The following is a 17,308-nucleotide window of genomic DNA, read 5'->3' as shown; positions in this document are numbered from 1 at the left end:
TGTTAGGAGTGTGCCTGCTGCAGCATCCTCTCCATCATTGTTTCACATTTATTTGGCCTGGTGTGGATAATTTTAAGCCATGTTGAAGTAAAATTCCTGAATAAGAGGAAAAATCTACTTGCATGCTTGTAAAGCAGTGAGTTGGCATTTTGGGGACCATGAGCTGCTGTGATGGACTTGACATGTCAACCCCTTTCTTCGCCCACCAGCTGATGTCCCCCATGACCACAGAACCACAGAATGGTTTGGGTTGGAAGCGACTTTAAAGATCATCCAGTTCCAACCCCTGCCATGCGCAGACTCACCTCCCACCAGACCAGGTTGCTTATGCTGGTTATGTTCATTTCTGTGGTGAGGCTCAGGCAGTGATGAGAGCAGTGCTAAGGAACTTGAAGTTACTGGTGACACCACGACTTCTTCCATGGCCAGTGGAGCACTCTGGTCTCTCTTCTGTGGCTGTAGAGAAGTTGAGCTGAATTCATGGACACAACGCTTTTGTTACGTGGATGAACTTGGCTTTTTCTCCTTTCCCTGTTCCCTAATATATTCAGGGACTTCAAATTGAATCCATGTTAGTGTTTGCTGCTCTCAGATGTGCTCACTCAGCACTCTGGCTGCTGTTCATACCCCTGCAAGCCTCTTCTTGCACATCCCAATCCTTTGAACGATCGGAAAATCTTTGACAAAGTATTTAATTAGCTGTCTTACAGCCTCGATGCCTGGACTTGGCAATATTTGTGATTCTGCTTATGTTTGCTTCCTTCTTAACTTAAGCCATGCCTGGAAAATAGACAGCCATGATTCCCAGTCGAAGCTCACTGGACCTAGGATCTCTCTGAGCTTATGCATCACCCATGGAGCTGTTCTGAGCCTTCATCTCTGTTTTTTGTGGCGTTTTTTCCACATTAGAAAAACTGAGGTGAAAATTTTCTACCACTGGAAGCTCTAAAATTCATCCAGAAGCATTAAATGAGTTCAAAGTTATGACTTGGAGCAGGTTGCCATCAGTTTAAATGCTGTCTATTTAATTCCTTTGCAGAAAGCATCCCCTTGGTACAATAATTCCCAACCCAGATCCTGCCTAGAAAATGCAACACCAACTGCTAAGGTCATCTTCCCACTTTGGGACAAACTTTGGGATGGTCACATGAAGGATCCTCCTTCTTTCTTCAGTGCCTTTCACTTTGACCTGGGAGAACTTTTTTTTATCCAGCCTCCTGGCATCTTTGTGAGGAAGGGAGGTATTGAGGGAAAATAATTCACAGGACTTGGTGGCATGATGCCATTTTGTTACAGTGTAATCACGCTTGAAATATTCAACAGAACATCGTTCTGGAGTTAATGGGGGAGATTGTTGTTGGATTATGTCCCATGTGATTTTTCTTTCTGTGTGTGTAGAGTTTTCTTGCTGCAAATGAGATAAATAAAGGAATTATATCTACATTCTTAATAGCTGGTATGAGAAGTGAAGTGCTTCCAATAAAATATTCCTATACTTCTTCCCCACATAACACTGTTTTACAAGCTTATGTCCTTCTATATTTTTTTTTTACCCTTTTTAAATAATCTTAAAGTGAGGATAGAAATTGTTTCCCTTTGCCCACACTCTGGATAAAACACTTCTTCCCAAAAATAGCAGACTGATGTTACATTTCATTTGTTGTAAGAAGAAAAATAGCGAGTTGGAGGTGAACAGAAGAGTGAAAGTTCTTAGAGAATATAGGAATTGCATTTTCTCTTCTCTTGGTTTTTATTTGTGGTTGTTGTCACATCTGCAGCAGTGACCTGGTGATGCTATAGGTGCTGCAGCTGCTGGAGAGACAGCAGAGAGACAGCAGTAAGAGCATCAGCATTTCTGGGTGTCAGGAGGCTGCAGGATTCATCTTCCCATCAAAGCAGGGCTGAGAGGAATTGAGGCCCCTCAGAGAACCATTTCAAGCGATTTTCAGTATCAGTCTGAAAAAATCAAAACATCCTTCCATGCAGGTGAGCTAAAATGAAGGTAATTCAAGGCAGCTTCAATATCTCTGCTTTTCTCAGAGATTTTCAGAAAATATTGGGATCCCAGAATGGTTTGGGTTGAAAAGAACCTTCAAGAACATCTTGTTCCAACCCCCTGCCATGGGCAGGGTCAGGACCAGGTTACTCAAAGTTGCCCCATGTTGCAACCCAAATGTTGCCCCACCCAACATGCTCTGTTTTAAAAACTGGTGATCTTCATGGGGTTTTTTTTGGAGATGTGTATACAGCACCCACTGCCCTGTTACTCTTAGATTTGGTATTGGCAGTGCTTTCTTGTTCAGTGCGTTGTTCCTTGTCCTATTTTCTAGGGAAGAAAGTATTCTTGACAGTCACAAAGGACACTGGAGTAGATAAAGTGTTATTGTATGGTAATTCCTGCACTCCAAAGTTATGAGGAACCTTTGATCAGTCCTCTGCATGATTATCTTAATATCATGAAGGCTGATAATGTAAATGGAGATTTCAAGCTTGACCTGATTCATAAATAGGATAAGTTAAAATGATGAACGTGATTGAGTTATTTGCTGCAGCTGCTTCCAGGGCTGGATTGATTTGAATTTCTGCTGACAAGGCGTTGAGACCTCTGGGAAGGACATCCCTGAGTTTATTAGCAGAGTGCTGGGGAAGGAGGAGTTTTGGGGATGTGGAGGGTGGGTGGGTGGTGGGCTGGCTGAGCTCTAAAGCCTTGGGCTGATAGTGAAGTCTTCTGCAATAATTTGGTCTGGTTTTAGCAAAAAACTTCATGTAATAATTTTAATTGGATGGTGTGTTCATGCTACTGCAGTTGGTACATCTCAGTAATGGTTCTTGTTTTGCCTGGTACTGTGGGCTCCTAATTGTTGCTGGTTTGGAGTTTGGGCATTTAAACAAATACTGACTTACTGGTCAAGAGTTCTGTTTGAGTTATTTGTATGTTCTGGCAAAAGCTTGTATTGGCAAAAGATTCGCTGGTCTGTGTTGAGATTTTGTCTCAGACACAGACATTGTGAAATCAGTGGGGTGCAGGAACCAAACTGGATCTGTGCTTTGGAAATCTCTCTTCTGCAGCATCTCAGTTGATTACCTGAACATCAGGCTCTAATCAGTTTTCCTTCTTTTGTCTTAAGATTTCACTTGTGTATAAATTCCATCGGAGTTCAAGTTGGGTCTGAACCCTTTGACATCACAGCAATTCATGGTTGTGAACCTGTCTGGAGGGTTTCTTTCCTCCTGTCTCTTGATGAAGAAGAGAACATCTCAGTGGTGTCACTGTAGCTTTTCCCACTGAAGACTTGAGGCAAAAAAAAATTGAGTCCAGCTTGGAGAAAAGAAAGCTCCAGGGAGATCTTAGAGTCCCTTCCAGGACCTAAAGAGGCTTCAAGAGAGTTGGAGAGGGACTTTGGACAAGTGATAGAGTGAGAGGAATAAAGGAAATGGCTTTAAACTGACAGAGGGAAGAGCTGATTGGATATTTGGAAGGAATTCTTCCCTGGGAGGGTGGTGAGGCCCTTGCACAGGTTTTCCAGAGAAGCTGTGGCTGCTCCATCCCTGGAAGTGTTTAAACCCAGGCTGGACAGGGCTTGGAGCAACCTGGGATGGTGGAAAGTGTTCCTGCCCATGGCAGAGGTTGGAATTGGATGATCTTGATCCTCACCCTTCTCCATATCCTGGGTGAGGGCAGAGAGCTGGCTGTGTGCTCCCTGAGCTCTCACATCTCCAGCTGGGATGTGTTTGCTCTGTAGATATTCATCCCTATCCATATATCTTATCTGCCAACTCTCCTTAACTGCAAAGATTTAAGGCACTTAATTGCTGGAGGCTTTGGCGACATGAATTAAAAACCTTTCATAAACAGTGTTTGGTGGTCTTCACCTCACTGTGTAAAGGCAAACAGCGACTTTGTCTCCTCCTCCTGCTGCTTCAGGGCTCTGTCCTTGTGTTAAATCCTCCTTCTTACTGTGTTTCCTCTGTAAATCCTGCAAGTTGTTACAGTCTCCTAAATCTTGCAGATTGCTGGAGAAAATATCTGCTGTGTTTACTTGTTTGTTAGTTTTAAGAGCGTCATTTGTAATTGAACAGCTTTATGTAACTCTCTGGGTATATACATATGTATTTCATTCCTTGCACAAATACTTATATATATATTTTTTTTTAATTCTAAAAAGCTGGATGAACTTCCTCAGCCTGTTGTGAAGTGAAGCCTCATTTCTATCTGAGTCAAGATCTCAGTCACAGTAGATGTCCCCAGCAAAGGCACTGCAATAACTGTTCCCATTTCTGCACCTCGTTTTTACAACACCTGAGATCACCTGATTGTCTTTAACTTCTCCCACATCCCAGCAAACCTGGTGTTGGCAAATGCAGCAACTTTGCTGATGTGCACTGATTTGAAAAAAAATTAGATTTTCCTGGTGCTTTAGCTTTGGGAAGGGGATTTTAGTGCACCCACATTTCTATAGATGTCTGAATTACAGCCCCATTTTTTAGTTTGCTTTTTTCCTCTACATTTTTCTCCAGCTCTGCTGCTTTTTATGGGACGTTTGAAAAACAAAAATAGTGAATTTTTTCCTACTCAAAAATCAGTGTCTGATGCTGGAAAGGGCTTTTACAAATGTGGTGCAGTGCTGCTGCTGGGAAGAGCCTCCCATAGCAACCTTCAGCTTGAAAGCTAAAATCACATCACCCCATATGACAGCTTTATTATTAGATTGGCATGTGAACCCTTTGGAAGGGGTCTAGGTGGCAGTGAAAAAGTTCCCCTTTTTCTGTATTTAGGATATTTTGTATTTAGGAGGTTTTATATTTTATTTAGATTTTGTGGGGGCTTTTTGTCACTTTGAGTTTTGCCTTTTTTTTTTTATCCTGGTTTAAATTTCCTTTTTCTCAGATAGAATAAATGTTAGGAAAGTGAGAGACACCATTCTAGGCAAGGGAGAAGATCTCTGCCAAGGGGAATGACACATGATCGTGGCTGTCACCAGAGCAATTTCACAAAAAAATAGATTCAGAGAATGATTTAGGTTGGAAAGGACCTTAAGATCATCTCATTCCACCCCCTGCCATGGGCAGGGACATCTTCTACTATCCCAGGTTGCTCCAAGCCCCATCCAGCCTGGCCTGGAACACTTTCAGGGATGGAGCAGCCACAGCTTCTCTGGGCAGCCTGTGCCAGGGCTTCACCACCCTCCCAGGGAACAATTTGTTCCCTAAAATCTATTTAGCCCTGATATCTATTCCATGTTTTCTACTTCTGGCCAAGATGGGAATCCTTGCTGGAAAACTGTGGCAGCTGTTGATTTGGGCTCAGGTTGTGTTTTTTTGGGATTTGTGTTTATTTCAGCGACACATGTGCTCTTCCTTCCTGTTGTTCAGCCTCTCTGCAGACTCATATCACATCTCCATGCTGGCTCTGCTTCCTCAAAACTCCTGGTGGGAGGACTCTAAGGACCTGGAGAGCCAAGGGAAACTCCTGGTAGCAACTGGGGGACCAAATCAGGATATTCCAGATCCAGTTTGAGATAAAACAGATGATGGGAGAGTTTGTCTCCTGAGCTTTTCACTGAGCTTGGCATTATTCATCTGATGGATTGGACAGACTTTCTCCCCACTGGAAAACCAGGTTGGGTGGTTTTGGAGCAATCTGGTCTAGGGAAAGGTGTCCCTTGACAGGAGGGTTGGAACTGGATGATCTTTAAGGTCCTTTCCAACCCAAACCCTTCTGTGCTTCTGTGATTCTCAGAAGAACAATTGCAGGATAGTTGGACATGTGTGGCTCACTCTGAACTGGAGGCTGCTGGGACTTCTCTGGCTGGTAAGAGACATAAAACACCTTGTGCTGTTGATGATACCAACTGATCTGATCTCCTCTGATCATATTTTGCTGGTGCAGAGATAGTCCCATTCACAGTGTCCATGGGAGGAGCAGCATTCCTGCTTGAGCTCTGGATTTCTCTTCCTGAGCTCTCCTGGAGTGGAAGAAAGCTCAGTGGAGGAGAGGAGGTTGTTTTCTGTGCTGGCTGTAAGCAAGGAGACAGCCAGGCTTAGACCCTGGGAAAGCTCTTGTGATGGAGAAAAGGGTTTGGGGTTCATGTGAGGAGTTGCCTCACTTTATCTGTGACGCCTTCAAAAGCTTTTCAAGCTTTCCTAACAGGCTTTGTGAGTCTCCATCCTCCATTTAAATGCTATTCCTCTCCATCCCTTTGCACTTCATCGAGAAGCAAGGAGTGACTCATTACACAGCCTACGAGGAAGCCTTAATGAATAAATGCATTTAAGGAAAAGAAGAAAAGAGAAAAATAGAGTTCTGTCTGGGGCAGACTGGTGCTTTTGCTGTCTTGAACTCTGAAAGAATAAGTTAGGCTGCTTCTTTTTATTTGCTTTTAATTAATTGAGTCACTTTTGTGCTGTTGTTAAGACTAATAGGACTTTGTTTGGACTAGAGCTGTGGGTTTGTGGGTTGCTTTTTCTATATTGGGGTTTATTTGGTCTTAATTTGCTTGAAACATCACGAGCAAAATTTGCAAATCTCCCAGGCTTCTTCCCTTTCTATTTCTCTTCTTTCTCCTTCAGACCTTGTTGCTGGCAGCATCCCATGGGGAGAGGAGCAGTTCAGCACCCTGTGGTGCTCTCTGGTCATCCCTGGCACTAATTGGAGCACAGTGGTGTCTTTTGAGGCACCTGCAGTGTTTTGGAGGTTGGTGGGCTCTCCTTGCCTTTCAGAGGAGCTGTGCTTTCCTGCCAAGTCCCTGAAAACTCTTCTGTTTATTTACCTTTCTTCCTTTGCTGCTGCGATGGAAAGAGCCTTGGTGACACTTTTCACTTTTTCTGCAGCAATAAAATAACCCCACAGACCTGCAGTTTTTAAAACTAGAACTTGTGCATCTCTTTTTTTTTGCTTCTAAAGGTTTTGGTCAGACTGGAATCTCTGCTCAGGACTCCTGAACAGACTCCTGAATATTCAAATTATATATATATAATTCCTGCATTGCATGAATTAAATATATATATATATATATATATATATATATATAATTTATGTAATTCATTCAGTGCATGAATTTTGGAGTACATGGGAACAATAGGGGCAGTTGGCTGGGTCTGGTGGTTATAACTGGGAATTTCACTTGTTTCTATTTAAAGGTGGTGAAAAATGTCTCTGCCCATGGCAGAGGGGTTGAAGCAAAATGATCTTTAAAGTCCTTTCCAACCTAAACAATTCTGTTAATCCATGATTCTCTGATACTTCATTTTGAAGATTCTCCTTGAATTCAAAAGCACATTAGTGCTCCTCTTCTCCATGAGCTCCAAGTCTGGGTTTTTTTTTTATTGTTTAAATACAGGAAAGCAATGTTTTCAAAGGGAGGGAAAAGGGTGAGAAAGAAGTGTGGGTGCTCCTCGGAGATCGAGCCGATCCATTTTTGTCTTGTTATATATCATTTTAACTTAATGCTGTTATATTATTTCAGCTGTGCTTGGTTTTCAGATTGGGTGCAGATATGAAGTTGCTATAACAACATGATGATTCATACAATGCAAGCAACAATCTGCCCGGATTTATTTTTCTATCATGACGACTTAGATGTTTTTGGTGGGGATTTCTGTCTATTTTCAGAGAGGCCACGCCGTTATCTCTCTGCAGTGATTTGTGTTGGATTACCTGGACTGGAGGTGGCAACACCTGTGCTTGGGTAACAGACCCAGAGGTTTCAAAGGACTTCCCAAAGGTCACTGCTGTGGTGCAAGATTTAGGGTGGAACACCTTCCACCATCCCAGGTTGCTCCAGGCCTTGTCCAAGCTGGACATTTCCAGAGGTGGAGCATCCACAACTTCTCTGGGCAACCAGTGTCTCACCACCCTCATGATAATTTCTTCCTAATATCTAATCCAAATTTCTCTGCTTGTAGTTTAAAGCCATTTTCCCTTGTCCTGTAACCCCAGATCCTTGTCCAAAGTCTCTCTCCAGCTCTCTTGGAGCTCCTAAGGTACTGAAAGGGTGCTCTAAGGTCTGCCTGGAGCCTTCTCTTCTCCAGGCTGAACAACACCAACTCTCATGCTCTCTTCATAATAGATCCTCTCTAAAAGATTTGATTAATAAATCTCTTCCTTTGTTATTTCCTTTTAATTGCAGTCTGCAATAACAGAAATGCTTTATTTAGGTCTTTTAATAGAAAAAATAAGAAATACCTAGAATTAGGGGTGGTTGATTTTTCTGTGGAAGATGGCAAATTATACAGAAATACCTACTTCCTGCCAATTTCACGTTGCTTCTCCTCTGAAAGAGCAGTCGTGATGGGAAATGTTTCAAGGTACCTCCAGACACTTTGTCAGCTTCTCAGTTCCGAAACTTGGGCAGTGGAAATAAATGCCTTGAGCTTCCAGAAGCCTCACACTGAGAACTTCCTCCTTTTCTCTCTCCTCTCTCTTTTCTGTCCTCATGTTGGGAATTTCAGATAACAAAATCACAGAATCATGGAAGTAGAAGGGACCTCAAAGACCATCTTATTCTGACCTTACTGCCATGGGCAAGGACACCTTCCACTATCCCAAGTGGCTCCAAACCTTGTCCAACCTTTCCAGGGATGGGGAGTCCATGATCTAAGCCCTTAAAGTAAAGAATTTCTTCCAAATATCTGATCTAAACCTTCCCTCCTTTATTTAAATCTGTAAATGGAGCAATGTGCCTTTGTAACTTTCTTGAAGTTTTGGCTTTTTTCCAGTTTAAAGACGGCAGTTGTTTTTTTTTTTTAATAAAGCATTTTATTTTCCTCCTAACAAATAAAGGATTACTTGACTTTTTTTCCATTTTTTTCCCCCATGTAGAGCTGTAGCAGGGCTTGATGCCTTTTGGAAAAAGGCTCTACCTCCTTTTACAGTTCTGTGCTGATCTGAAAATCATCCAGAGATGACAACAGGCTTTTGTCCAGCCTGTCTGTTGAGCTGGTGTCTCTTTATTTTCCCTGACAGCTGGAATGCAGTTGATCCTGTAAAATGTCTGGGCTTTCTATCCAGCCTAATTGTGTTAAACTGCATTTGCATCCTAAAGAGAGCGACTGGGAGAGCATGTCGAAGCCTTATATGCATTTTTAAACTCATAAATGCCATCAGTGAAGTCTAAAGCATCAGATAACTGACTCTGAAGGCCTTGCTGAAGGGCACTGATGCCTTTATGCCTTTGTGAGTTGTCTTCCCCTGCATGGAGCCTCCAAATCCTACACGTGTTGCTGTCAGCTGTATTAGGGATAAGCAGGACTCATAACTGTGAAAACAGCCCTGGGGGCTGTAAATATCTGCACACCAGCAAGTGAATTTTGCAGTTTTGCAGGGGATCACATCCTTGTTCCCATGGCTAGACTTTTGTTGCAGTGCAAGGAGCTGTTTTCAGGCCTCTCTTCCTGCATCAGAGGAATTATTTTCTCCTGGTGCTTCTTCCTGTGCCCTACCAATCCCCATTCCACCTTTTCAGCAATTGGGTATTTGTGGACCACAATAAAAATGTGGTAAAAGTGGAGACAATGGAAAATATATTCCAGTAAATGGCAGCTTTTTCTGGAGGAGTGTTCCAAAAATTTAAAGCATGTGAAGAAGGCAAGTTAGCATAGGATGTGAGATATTGTGGGCATCGCTAAGGGTTGTTGCTTTTTATTTTGCTCCTGGGCATGGTTTTTATCCATTGGCCACACTGATCATCCTGACCTGATCCCACAGCCTCTTCCATGCAGAAAGTTGTAGATTTTTCCTCCTGTCACCTTCTCTGCGCATGGGATGAGGACCTTCATGGTTGGCTTGGTGGCTTCTTGGAGGAAACCTCTTTCTGTTCATCACAGCCGGGAGAGTTCTACAATTTTAGGTTTCAACTCTTGGTTCTGTTGCTTCTTCTCTTGCCTGTGTTTTCTCCTGGACACATCACAGAGCTGTGCCAGTCTGATGCCCACAGCCTGGAACAGGAGAGGGTCTCACCCAGCTACTTGTGTACTCATGAGCATTTCTGTGATGGGTAGAAGATGATTCTCCCTCTGAGTCATGCAATTGCTGTTTCCTTCTCTAAGAAATGTGGTAAAATCAGTAGAAGGAAGGGGAGAGAAGAAATGGAAAGTGTCTCTGCATTTCAAGAGAGAAAGCAACAGCTCCCCCATAGTGGTTGTTTTGGCAGCAATTTGCATCTCAATTTCATCCCCAAAATAGCCATCAAGTGCAGGCAGCTGTGTTTGCTGTCCCAAAAGGTGTCTGAGAGGGTGTCAGTTTCCTTGCTGTGGTCCTGATGGTGTGATGAGCCATGAAGGAACTGTCAGCCACGTGCACGAGGAAAAGAAAAATCAGTTGGGGTTTGCAGCAAGACTTTCTGAATGTCTTGACTTGCCATACTGGTGCCTTGCTGCTGAGTGGGGTTTTCACTAAGTGAGTCAGTGCCTGTCCTGGTGTTCCCTCTAATAGAGCTGCTCATCTGAGCTGGAGTTGTAGAGTCCTAAGACCAGATGTAGCTCAGATATCAGGGTTTTGCTCTGGTCTGGTGGTGAAGTAACATCTTTGCCCCAAACCTCTCTGTTGGTGTTGCATGGAGGGTGGAGATGATCCTGCAGATGGTTCACATGGAAGACCACTGAGCTGATCACAGGGCTGGAGTGATGGAGACAGGCTGAGAGAGTTGGGGTTGTTTGGCCTGGAGAAGAGAAGGCTCCAGGGAAAACCTAGAGCTCCTTCTAGTGCCTCAGGGGGTTCCAAGAGAGCTGGAGAGGGACTTTGGACAAGGGAATGGAGTGATATAACAAGAGGGAATGGCTTCAAACTGAAAAGAGGGCAGTTTTATATAAGGTATTAAGAAGAAATTCTTCCCTGTAAGGGTGGGGAGGCCCTGGCACAGGTTGTCCAAAAAAAGCTGTGGATTTTCTATCACTAGAAGTGTTTAAGGCCAGGTTGGACAGGTCTTGGAGCAACCTGGTCTTGTGTTCCTGTCCATGGCAGGGGCTTGGAACAAGATGATTTTTAAGGTCCCTTTCAACCCAAATCATTCTATGATTCTCAGAAGCTTTTTCTCCTTAGGGATGCCCAACCTCAAAATGTCATTGTGTTGTTGCCCCTGAACTTTGTCTTTGCTCCCACCTGTTCCCCAAAGTTTTTGAAGAGATTGAGTCTGTTTTCTTCTGGTTTCTATTTTTCACTTCTCTCATGTCAGTGTGATGGCAAAGCCAGAACACACATGAGCCCTTCAGCAATTTTTTCCTGAGGAAAAAGCTCAAGGTTTGCTTTTCCTGCTCCCAAATCCCAGGAATTCACTATTCCTCTGATTCTCTCACATCCATTTGTATTGGACGAAACTTGTGTCTCAGGCAGGGTCTGTTCTGCTGGAGCAGACGTGGTGGTGGGGCTGGAATCCTGCTTTGAAACCTGGCAGCAGCTGGAAATGCAGTTTCCCATTAGCTCCTTCAGCTGTCGGAGTCTCTTGACGTGACACAGGGAAGTTTCTGCCTGATGGATTTCAGGGAGTGAGGCGAGGGCGGGTGTACATTTTAATTTTAGTTCTGCATGATGGAAGATGCTCGTGAGCCCATCATATTAATTTCAAAACTCTTCAGGATTGTGCTTATTTTGCTGGAATAATTCAGTGGGTTGACTGGGGAATAAGCAAGCAAAGCAGGAATTTGGGGAGCATTAAAACCAACCACGCAAACATGAGTTAGTTTGCACAGCCTGTCAGTAACCACCTGCATGTCTTAACCCTAGGAAAAAAGGTTCTGACCCTGAAGGATCTTTGCATCCTCAGCCTTTTGGGCTGGATTGGAAGGACTCCAGTTGTCCAGCTCTCCAGCTCAGCCATCTTTCACTGGTCCCATCTGCTCATTCATCCTCCAGGGTCAATGCCATGCCAGCAGGAACTGTTGTTAGCTATCTTCATGTCTAGCGTGTGGGCAAAGAGGAAGGCATGGAGAATTCCCAAAAAGGCAGCTGAGCGTTGGAAGGTGAGCTGGAGCAGAGACATCTCCACAAAAAGGCTGCTCTTTCTCCTCTCTGGTTTCCTTGCAGCTGAGCTTTGAAAGCATTAAAACTTCAAGTAATCTCATTATGAAAGCCTTTGCTTGCTCAAAAAGGGAGAGTTGGTTGCAATCCAATGATGCCATTTTGGGCTGGGAGGAGGAAAGTGGCATCAGGAATGGATATGGATGAGAGATGGCTCAGCACAGGGAATGAGGAAGCCTGGATTCATCTCTCCATATCAAAAATATTGGTACAGCAGAGGTGTACAGGGGAGTGTTTTTATTGATTTGTCTTGGTACTATCTGGGTTTTCACCCCAGAGGCTCTTTAGATTTTGGGGATATTGGGTGCATCGTGGTTGTGATGGAGTCTGGGGACATTCCTGGAGAACCCAGCAGGGAATTTCCTCTAGACAGCAGTTGATTGGACCTTGTACAAGTGAGATGCAATCTGTGCCTCCACCTCACGAATTGTGTTGCTGCTATTTTTTTTTAAAATAAATATTGTGTTTGTGTGCTTGGATGACATTTCCCATTCAAAAAGGGAGGGAAGGAAAGAATGTGTCACCCACACCCAAGGTGCTGGGCACATAACTCAGGAGAATTACTCATAAAGCCACAACCTCATTATCCAACTATGAAAGATTTCTGCCACCAATTTCCTCAGTCTGGCTGCAATCCTGAAATTAATCTCACCTAAACAGTAAAGGAGCATTTCCTCTCTCAGTGCAGGCAGAAATAATTTTGTCCCGTGGTTGAATGCTGAAAATAGGCAAAGTAAAAAGCCTACCGAGAAAGCCCAAAGTATAATAATAGAGCTGGTGCATTTGTTTGGGATGTTAGAAACATGTGTTCCCATCCCAGTACCAGGCAGATGATGGAGTGCATAGCATAGGTGGAGCAGACTGGGGAAGACTCGCAGCACCAGTTGGGGAGCTGAGGTGGTTTGCCCATTGTAAACACCTCAGGAAGAGGGAAAACTTCCCCTTTTGGGGAGCAGATGAGATCTGGAATTACAGTGTCCTTGTGGGCACTGGTAGGATGAGCTGAGTTTTGGATCTGCTGAAGTGCCTGATGCTGTATTTCTTTTTCCTGGTGGAATCACCTGGGTTTTAACTCCTCTTAGTCATACTGTGCAATAAACAGGGATAGTGAGCCTGTGATGGCTGAAATCCTTGAAATCCAGACCTAAATGCACCTCTTACTTGCTCCTCATCATAATCCTCCTACTGGTTTTTTTTCCTGGAGCAGAAGAGAATGGCATATGAAGTCACAAATTCCCAGGTCTCAGTCTCTGCTGCTTGTTTTCTTTCCTAAAGAAACAGGGTGAAGGAAAGGGAGCTCTGGGATGTCCAGGAGAAAAAGCATCTTTATAACCAGAGCAGTGATGGTGTGGCTCAGCAAGAAGGTGGAACTGGGTTGTCCTGGGCAATACAAGGGAACTGGCAGGCTTTTTCTGGACTTTTTCCCAGTAACAAGCAACAGAACAAGAGGAAATAGCCTTGGTTTGCACCAGGGAGTTTTAGATTTGATATTTGGAAAAATTTCCTCACTGAAAGGTTTTTCAAGCATTGGAAGAGGCTGCCCAGGGACATGGTTGAGTCACCATTACTGGAGGTATTTAACAGATGTGTGGATGTGGCATTTGGGGACATGCATTAGTTGTGGCCTTGGCAGTGCTTAGTCAATTGTTGGACTAACTGATCTTAAAGGTCTTTTCTAACCCAAATTATTCTGTAATTCTAGGAAGCTGAGAGCATTTCTTCTGTCAGCTGCCGGCTATGACTGGTGGCTTTAAAAACTTTTGTGTTTTCCATGTTATTTTTATCTTGCCAAAGGACATGGAAGTGCTGCTGGACATGTCCCAGGTGTGAGATGCTGAAGCATGAGGTGAATTAGCACTCATCTGCTAATGAAGACCACAGCAAACAAGAAGGGATGGAGTGGGAGGATTGAGCTGAGTTGCCCCACGGTGATTTCCATAGGTTAAACAGGCAGATCGTTGGGAATTAAATCCTCCAGATGTAACAACTCAATGAGATGAATGTTTACAAAACCCCTCACACAACTGGATCCAAATCTTGATTAAACCTCCAGGCTGGTTGTCCCCAGCCTGCTCAGTAACACACACTCACTTGTTGCACTACCTTTTGATGTTTCTCACATCGAGCAACAAGAAGCTGCTGCTCCAGGGAGGCAAAATCTTCTGTCACACTGTGTAATTGGCTCAGTGTGTTTGCACAGAGGTCACCAAGGGCTGGGATTGCTGCTCTGCTGCTGTGGGCAGATATAAATCATTGCTGCAATTTTATCTCTGAATTTTTCTCTCTGGAGAAATTGCATCCTTTTCATTTTTTTTTCCCCTTTTAACTGAGCTGTCTGTATGTAGGAAGTATATGGCATTTATATAGAAGTGTTTATTAATACAGTAGGATTTTTAAAATATTCAGCCTACAGTGACCAGAGCTGAAGGCAGCGTGTGAAGGGCTTCCTCCTCGGTGTTAATTGAGCAAAGCAAGTAGGCGTGTTAATTAAAAGGCCTTTTGTGAGCTCTTGAGAGCTGCCTGGTGCTCGTCTAATGCAGGTCCTGCCTCTTGGTGTTGCACCAGCGCTTTTTCCTGGCAGGAAAATTGGCTGCTTTTGTAACCAAGAGGTGTTGTTTCTAGAATAAAAGCTAAAATTGGAAATTCTTGGAAGGTAGGAGTGTGTGGACGTGTTTGAAGGCCAGCAGGAGAGAGAAACAAGCAGCTGGTGAGAAATGCCAAGACCTTGATTCAGCAGGGTTCTCTCTGGTCTCTCAAATCTGACACACTGAAATGCTTAACTGGATTCTTGCCAGAGTGTTCCTCCCACAGCAGGTTCAGGATCTTGAAGAAGACTGGACACTTAAAGACAGAATTCTCTTTTTCCATTGAAGGTTTTTAATTTATTACTTTTGCAGGTGTCCTGCAATTGCAACCCCCTACTTTTATACTGTTGCTAATCTGGAAATATTAAAACCTTTTAGCAATTTTAGAGATCTATATCAACTTCCTTTTGAAAAGGAGGTGCTGTCCTTGTGCTCAGCAGGGATGTTTTATGAGGAATCAAAGGTTGTTTTTGTTGTTCCTACAGCCCAGCTCAGAGGCTGCAGGTTGTGTCTGGATACCAGAGCTCCTGGTGCTGATGGTCACCATGTCCTTAACCATGAGACTGAAATTGGTTTTTTTCCAGTACTAATCACATTTCTTGCTTTTTCTTCCAGATTAGAAGAAAGTCTTGTGTGCCCAGGAGAGCAGGACTTGGGGAGCAGCTGGTAAGAGCATCTCTTCAGCAGAGAGCCACCTGAATGATGGGGCTCAGGCAGATGCAAATAAAATTTTGCCCTTGAGAAACTTTTTTTCCCCCCATGACATTCATTTAGAGGAGTTTCACTCTGCTTTGGATTGATTTGTGAAAGGAGAGCTGGTTTACAGAAGTTTTTGCTGGTGAGGCTGGGGAGGGAGTGCTTTATCTTCACTCATATGGAAAGCAGCCTTACCCAAGAGTCATCTCAGAGCTTTGGCCATATTTTAATGTTCTCCCTGTGTTCTTGTTGTGCTGATCCTTTGCTTCCTCCACATCTTTGATCTCTAGAGCAAACCCTGCACAGGAAAAGAATAAATATGGAGAGTTGGCAGCATTTTGAAACTTTTGTGCTTAAAGATGCCACACAGAATTTGAATCGTAGAATAGCCTGGGTTGGAAGCAATCTTTGAAGGTCATCAAATCTCACTCCCCTTCAATGAGCAGGAACATCTTCAACTTGACCTGGTAGCTCAGAGCGCCATCCAACCTGACCTTGAATCTTTCCAGGGATGGAGCATCTACCACCTCTGTGGGCAATCTGTTTCTGTGTCTTCCTACCCTCGTGGTAAAAAATGTTCTTCCCTCTGCCTACCCTGAACCTCTACTCTCTTTCAGTTTGAAACCATTACACGTCCTACTAAAAAGTCCATCCCCAAATTCTCTGAAATCACTGAGAACCATATTGTTCTGGAGGTCTTCAGGTTTAACTTCATGTTCCTCATCTTGGAAACTCCTGCCAGGGTGGCAAAGCCTTCTTGGGCAGTTTGAAAGGCAAGCAGAGCAGTGTCCCATGCCACACTGGTGGGATATTTGTATGTTCCTTGGACGCTCAATGGTCTCCTCCCAGGGAAGTTCTTTTTGCTCCAGCAGCAGATTCAGCAGTGGCAGATCCATTCTTGGGCAGCACAGCCACAGCCAAGCTCTGCTGGCTTTTTCTGGGACTATTCTCTCCCTCCCATCTGGTTCACCTCCCCTTGGAGGTGTAGGGAGATTTACAGGATTCCTCCTTGGTGTCCCTGGAGACAGAAACTGATTCATCACCCACAAGGCTTGTGTTTGGGGAGGGAGCAGTGCTTTGTGTAATTCTGCTGTCACCTGTGGTGGCACTGGTGCTGAATCAGTGTGATGGGTGTCCCTTTTGATCCAGGTGATGTTTCCCTAAACACCAGTGCTCATTGCCCCTGGATCTCACAGCAGTACTGAGCAAAGAGCTTTAGTGGTGTTACTGCTGCCCTGAATATTCCCCCAGCAGCACATCTGGCTGGAAAGAACATAAATTGTCCTCCCACAATGGTCTGGACTGAAAACCAGAGGATTTGGCTCTCAGTATGAGCCAGTCATGCCTTAAAACAGATTTTGCTGAGGGCATCTTTCTCAGCTTTATGGCTTTCCCTTCCCATCTCTTACTTTCATGTGCAGTTTCTTCTGTGTGGCAGAAAGGAAGGGCTATGTGGGAATGTGGCCTGTGGGAGAAGCCTGGACCAATGGGTTAGGAAGGTGTAGTCAGACAGTTGATGGGGAGATTGTTTCAGCAGTGAAGGGGGAAATAACTGCTGTGGCATCTCTGTGTCTGTGACCAGCTTGCTCTTGCTGGACCTGGAGTCTCGAGCCCAGTGCAGGTGGTGGTGCTATGAATTATGAAGAACACCAAGTCTGATGAATATGAAAGTCCTCTGGTGCTTTGAGAGCTGCATTGATGGTGTCAGCCAAGCTGTCACGGTGGTCCTTGACTGTGTTGACGACATTTTAGCCCCCATCAATTTGTGGATGTGTTAGCCTCATTCCTGTGTTGTCTTTGTGCTCTTTCACACTCACTGATTGCCCTCTCCCCACTCCATGTGTTCCATTGGTCTGGTGCTCTCCCTGTCCACGTGCTGCAGGATGAGGAAAGTGGGTGAAAACTCTTTGGGAAGAGTCACCCCAGCTCCAGGTTGGGTGTGGGATGCTCTAAAGTCTGTTTGGTAGCTACATGTGGTGCTTTGGGAGCAAAGCTGCAGAAGGACATCTTGCAG

The 17,308-nt window shown here is 44.2% G+C and overlaps 1 protein-coding gene across 7 annotated transcripts in view; it reads left to right on the top strand.

The window, feature by feature from the left end:
• Positions 1 to 17,308, top strand: part of TSNARE1 (t-SNARE domain containing 1) — a 442,869-nt gene that overhangs the window by 27,821 nt on the left and 397,740 nt on the right. For 5 of the 7 annotated variants that reach the window (XM_085053686.1, XM_085053691.1, XM_085053684.1 and 2 more), the window contains one exon: positions 15,214 to 15,264. The exons of 1 other annotated variant lie outside the window; for it this stretch is intronic. The gene's annotated coding sequence lies outside the window, so the exon portion shown is untranslated. Of the gene's footprint in view, positions 1 to 1,778; positions 1,987 to 15,213; positions 15,265 to 17,308 lie in introns of all 7 variants that reach the window. One more of the 7 variants, XM_085053688.1, reaches the window with a different exon arrangement.

The sequence above is a fragment of the Lichenostomus cassidix genome, chromosome 2, assembly GCF_008360975.1.
Source record: "Lichenostomus cassidix isolate B80296 chromosome 2, HeHo_3.0, whole genome shotgun sequence".
Lineage (NCBI taxonomy): Eukaryota > Metazoa > Chordata > Aves > Passeriformes > Meliphagidae > Lichenostomus > Lichenostomus cassidix.
The sequence above is the reverse complement of the archived record's forward strand: the minus strand, read 5'-3'. Positions and strand labels throughout refer to the sequence as shown.